The sequence below is a fragment of the Triticum aestivum genome, chromosome 3B (assembly GCF_018294505.1).
Source record: "Triticum aestivum cultivar Chinese Spring chromosome 3B, IWGSC CS RefSeq v2.1, whole genome shotgun sequence".
Classification (NCBI taxonomy): Eukaryota; Viridiplantae; Streptophyta; class Magnoliopsida; order Poales; family Poaceae; genus Triticum; species Triticum aestivum.
This window is the reverse complement of record NC_057801.1, coordinates 723,975,319-723,982,036: the sequence shown is the minus strand read 5'-3', so window position 1 is coordinate 723,982,036 and position 6,718 is coordinate 723,975,319.

Below are 6,718 nucleotides of genomic sequence, written 5' to 3'. Positions count from 1 at the left end.
CAGTACAAAAATAAAATAAAATCATGTGACCCCAATTTAGTCTTCAGTCAACAGACGTGTGACCACTCTCGTACCTTGCTGTTGATCTCTTAGTGTATTTCTTCAGATCAAAGAGATACGTCGTTCTTAACATTATGTGTTATCTGCATCTTCAGACACACCATCTTCCGACTCACCGCAGCTGCTCCAACAAGGGAAGCATACACCAGAAGGGAGCTATAGTCCCCACTCAATAGTTCCCTACATCGAATGCGCGTGCCCGACATGGACAGCCACAACAACTGCAGGGCCATCGACAAGTCAGCACATGATGCTCACTTCTATGGATGGCAGCCAGATAGGTTGTACCCTCATCTTACTTGTGTGCAACATTTATGGCTTTGTTATTCATCTAAGCATGGAAAATAGATCATCACATTTCACTGTATATTCATGCTGATCTCTTACGGGTCTTGTTCGGGAGTTAACAATGTTCCATAGTTCAGCTAAGATACTTATTGTTTAGGTAACGATGTTCCATAGTTATCATCGATCAGCCAATGCTATCCCACAGGCTGGTGATTATAGTATTATACCAGTTCTAGTATTACCTATGTTGTTCTTTAATACTTTTGTGTGCCATCTAGTTAATCTCGAGTACAAACGATACATATTCTGTAGCTTTCATTTGTGTTCTCCCTTTAGTTTATGAGACCTGTTGCTGCTAGTTAACCCTAGTCCTACTATTTATGTCGTCTCCTACAGGCACTCATTACATAAATCTAACTACTAGTTGTCTTGCATGCATGTCAGATATAATTGCACACACTGATATATCCACAAGAACCTCACGGAGCAATGTAAAGGCCAATAAACTTGATGTCAATGATACCCAATATGATGGAACATGTAAAGGCAGTTCTTCAGAAGACTTGCAGAAAGATGATGAATCCTCTTCACCCCACAAGGTCCTTGCTCTAACTTGGCCTGTGATATGGGTACAACATGCATATACTGTCCTGGAGTGTATCTACTCTGTTGCAATGCCATGTGCTTAGCATGTTGATCATGCGTGTAAATATGTCATGTCTTCCTGTTTTTCAGTACCTATTCCATTCATGATAACATGTTTTCAAATTCAAGTACCATCATTCTACTCTATCGCAATGCCATCCGCTTAATTTGGACATCATGCTTCTGAATATCTTATGCATTGTTATTCATTAGTATGTACTTCATCTGTCTACCATACCATGTTTTTTTTACATTGAAGTGTTGTTCTAGTGCTTTATTGCAATGCCATCTTAGTTTCCCAATCATACACGTGTATGTTGCCTTAGTTATTTCTGTATGTATTCCGCTAGCATACAATTTTACATTCAACTAGTGTTTTTTTGCTGTGTTGTCCTGTCGTATCCCTAGCTCTTTCACCATACTCCCTCCGTCTGGATTACATGTTGCCGAAATGGATAAAAAAGGATGTATCTAGAACTAAAATACGCCTAGACCCATCCATTTTTTCCGGATGGAGGGAATACATGTCAATATGTCATGCCTTTCTATTCTTCAGTACCTATTACATCTCTCTGCTGTCGCATGTTTTATAATTAAAGCATCATTCTTCTATACAAGGCATGCAAGGGGAAGACGGTTATGTTAGAATCTGAAGGGTTACAAACAAGGCCTTTGCAAAAGATCCAAACGCCAGGAGATAATAAACCAACTCTAATTTTTATAGATACTGCTCCAGCACAGAGAAACCCAACTCCTACTGATAATAAGCAGATTCCAGTGGCCAAAGAACTAGTCCGCTCTAGTCCAGCAAAAATATGTCAACTCCATTCTAAGAAGCGTGTGCATATCCTTGCATCATGAAATTTTATAGCATGCTGATCATATTTTCTACATGTTTTTTACCCATCTCTCTTTTAGAAAATAAGCTTAACAGATAGAAGAATTTCTGCAATGGTATCGTTTATGAGGAAAGATTCTTGCAGGAATTCTCTGTGCTCCAATGTAGATGTAAGTACCTGTTGTATATCACTATATTTTTACATCAGCATGTACTTTGTTAATCAGCGTGAATCCAACCTTTATCTGATCTAAATTTAGTTGTAGCAAAATGTATGATTAAAGGCCATAATGTTGATTTTTGTAAGGAAAACGGCCTGGTAGTTTTGCATCCTGAGCTGCATGAGTGTACTATCTCATATCAGTGGGTTTGAATACTTTGGTTCTGCAGTGGGTTTTCAGTGTTTTTTTTACTGTGTTGTCTTGTCGTATCCCTAGCTCTTACATCATACTCACTCCGTCCGGATTACATGTCGCAAAAATGGATAAAACTGGATGTATCTAGAACTGAAATACGCCTAGACCCATCCATTTATTTCTGGATGGAGGGAATACATGTCAATATGTCATGCCTTTCTATTCTTCAGTACCTATTCCATCTCTGTTGTAGCACGTTTTATAACCGAATCACCATTCTTCTATATAAGGCATGCAAGGGGAATACGGCTATGTTAGAATCTGAAGAGTTACAAATCAGGTCTTTGCAAAAGATCCAAACGCAAGGAGATAATAAACCAACTCCATTTTTCATAGATACTGCCCCAACACAGAGAAACCCAACTCCCACTGATAATAAGCAGATTCCAATGGCCAAAGAACTAGTCCACTCCAGTCCATCAAAAGAATGTCAACTCCATTCTAAGAAGCGTGTGCGTATCCTCGCATCATGAAATTTTATAGCATTCTGATCATATTTTCTGCATGTTTCTTACCCATCTCTCTTTTAGAAAATAAGGTTAAACGATAGAAGACTTCCTCCATTGGGATCGTATTCGAGGAAAATATCTTGTGGGGATTATCTGTGCTCCAATGTTGATGTAAGTACCTGTTGTATATCACTATATTTTTACATCAGCATGTATTTTGTTAATCGGCATGAATCTAACCTTTATCTGATCTAAAATTAGTTGTAGCAAAATTTTAAAGGCGTCAATATTGATTTTTGTAAGGAAAATTGCCTGGTAGTTTTGCATACTGAGTTGCATGAGTGTACTATCTTATATCACACACATTACTGAATTGTAGTGCTTCTCTGGTTGCACATTCATTCATTGTGTCAATGTTGCTTTCGTATTACCTTACCTGGCTGATGATAGTTGTGCCATATTGTGTTAATTCGGTGTAGGCTAGTTGCCCAAAGGTTCGCTGTTTCAATGTTGCTTTTCTATTATCTGACTTGGCCAATGATAGCAATGCTAGTGTGTTAATTTTGTGCAGGCTGCTAAAGATAAGAAGACAAACTCTGAAAACAACAAGGCAACCCCATTGTTTCTTTCCAGTAAATCTAGGCCAGGTAATATGGCAATAACTCATGATTAATCTGTTTGGTTCCCGTTCTAATTTATGTTATGATGCAGTGGTCGAGACACTCTCCACTATCAATAATATAAGCCTGCAAAAATTGCCATCTGAATCTGTTCAGTATCCTCTCTCTCGAATGCAACAGAATAAATGTATGTTTGTGAACCAATTAATGGCTGAAGCAATGATGGAAATGGTGGATGAATCAGAGGTGCAGAGTCGTGCGACACAACAACTGATCAATGTTTTCAAAGACAGTGTAGCAAAACAGCAAGAACTTGCCCACATGCTTATGGGCGTCATCTATGCTGAGGTTGCATATTGTGACGTTGTAGATGGTTAGGTTCTGCTCATTTATTTGCACTGGCATCAATCTTTGATTGCCCAGTGGATGTAATTTCCTATAATATATGCTGGATGTGCAACGTTATTCCCTGTATGCCGTACCTTTGCTTGATCGATTTTGGTCCTGTGCATAATTGCTCGTCGTAATGGGCTCAAATTATCTAATTTGGCCTAAAGACATGTACGAACTTTAGTGAGACCATTAAGTTAATGGGCCATTACTAGGCCGAAAGTTAATGGTCGGCCCTCTTACCTCCCGGGTCATTAACAGGCCGACATCGAAGCGGGCAACAGGTGGGCCCAATTTATTTCACGGGCCATTAACAGGCCGTTACTAAGTTTGGGCTACATATGGCCCAACTATATTGTAGGCCTTTAGCAGGCCGAAAGAGACAGCGGGCTTGTACTGGACCATGAAGAGCATGGGCCGCTAAGAGGCCGAAAGTCAGGTCGTATTGTAAATGGCCCAACTATGTTGTGGGCCTTTAGCAGGCCGAAAGAGAAATCGGGTTGGTATTGGACCATGAAGGGCATGGGTCGTTAAAAGGCCAAAACTAAGGTCCGACTACAAATGGCCCAACTCATTTATTATCCGTTAATAGGCCGAAAGGCACACAGGGCCGGGAATTGGCCCAACACTTAAATGGGTCGCTAAAAGGCCAAAACTCAGGTCCGACTACAAATGGCCCAACTGATTTATGGGCCATCAACAGGCTAAAAGTGACACCGGGCTGGAAATTGGACCAACACTTAAATGGGCCGCTAAAAGGCCGAAACTCAGGCCCGACTATAAATGGCCCATCAAATTTATGGGTCGTCAACAGGCTGAAAGACACACTGGGCCGGAAATTAGCCCAACATTTCAATGGGTCGCTAAAAGGCCGAAAGATGTACATCCTGAAAATCGGCTCATCCATTGAATGGGCCGTTAACAGGCCGAAATCTCATCATGCCGATATTGAGCCCAAATATATAGCGGACTGTTAACGGGCTCGAACTGACGATGGGCTGCAATGGTGTCAAATGTTTAACGGGCCGTTGACAGGCCGAATTAGCACATCTCGTATGGGCCATGGGCTTAAATGGACCTGGCACAAGTAGGCCTTATATGGACCGGCTTGCTAATTTTTACTGGGCCGACCTTTTTCACCGGAATGGGCCACTGTTGGGCCGTGCCATGTGTCGACCTATCATAGGCGCCTCCTGTCCAATGAGTGGATGACATCTGTCCCAACGGTGAGGCAACACGTGTTTCCTGCGGCCAATGATGATTTTACACGTGGAAAATCCCCATTGGTCTGGGCTGTTAACGGATTATCGGATCCAAAACCGAACCCGATAGCTTAACAGTGTTCCGTTATGGTGGATGCCACGTGTCGATCACCCTTGACGAAAACACTTTTGTGACGCACGATTTATCGTCATGGAAGTGGACACTTCCGTGGTGATAATTTTGGTAATGTCATGGAACACTTCTACGACAGCACATATATGACTATCTTGATTCTGTCATAAAATCGTCATGGATGTACATGCATGACAAAAAACGCAACCTACTGTGACAAACATGTATCATCACAGAAGTGTATTTTTTGTAGTGTTTCGAGAGTGCATCTTGTGAGATTGAGAGAGTGAGTTGAGCATTTGTTGCTTGACCTTGCATTGCATTTGTTGCATTGGTTTGAGCTCCCCACATCGATTAGTTCGAGTGAGAGCTCGTGAGTTTATTACTCTTGGAGGCTTCTGCCTCCTAGACGGTTTGGTGATACATTAAGAAGATTGTGAAGAGGCTATGTGGCCAAGATTCCTCGGGAAGCTTCCTTTTGTGGTGTGATCCGGGGAAGGGTGTTGAAGTGGACTAGGTGGTCAAGTTCCTCCGGAAGCTTCCGTGTTTGTGGTGTGCTCCGGAGAAGATTGTAAAGGTGTGGTGGTCGCCTTCAAGACCAACCCCGAGTGAATCGAGGCTCATCCGTTGGGGGTGACTCGAAAGGAAGAATACGGTGAGTCACTTGGTGACGCCCCAAAGTTTTGGCTTCGGCACTGCTCCAATGGAGATTAGCACTCTTACAAGTGTGAACTTCGGGATAAATCCGCGTCCCTGACTCACTTGTGGTTATCTCATACCCACACTCTTTACTTTCCACAATTCATACTTGCTCATATTGATATATCTTGTGCTAGTTGAATTGCTTAGTTGTTCATACATTTCCATATCTTGTGATATAGCTTGTGCTTGCTAGTTTGCTTAAGTTCCTATCTTGTTTAGCGTAGGTTGTTGGTGCACCTAGTTGTGCCTAGCATATTTAGGATTTGTGCTTGAAAAGTATCCGTTAGTTTAATTCCGCATTAGAATAAAGCCAAATCCGTAAAAGTTTTAAAATGCCTATTCACCCTCCCCTCTAGTCGTCATCTAGATCCTTTCATCGGTTCACTCCGAAACCTTTTCGGTGTCCAAATACCACCGTCCTATATATCAATATTTTCCTCCGGACTATTATGGAGCTCCATGTTCGTGATCTCATTCGGGACTCCAAACAACATTCGGTCACCAAATCACATAACTCATATAACACTATATCATCAAGGAATGTTAAGCGTGCGGACCCTACGGTTCGAGAATGATGTAGACATGACCGAGACGCCTCTCTGATCAATTACCAATAGCGGAACCTGGATGCCCATATTGGTTCCTACATATTCTACGAAGATCTTTATCGGTCGAACCTAATGACGACATATGTAACTCCCTTTGTCTGTCTGTATGTTACTTGTCCGAGATTTGATCATCAGGATCTTCATACCTAGTTCAATCTCATTACCGGCAAGTCTCTTTACTCGTTCTGTAATACATCAAATCGTAACTAACTCCTTAGTCACTTTGCTTGCAAGCTACTTGTGATGTGTATTACCGGGAGGGCCCAAAGATACCTCTCTGATATACAGAGTGGCAAATCCTAATCTCGATCCATGCCAACTCAACATACACCTTCGGAGATACCTGTAGAGCATCTTTACGATCACC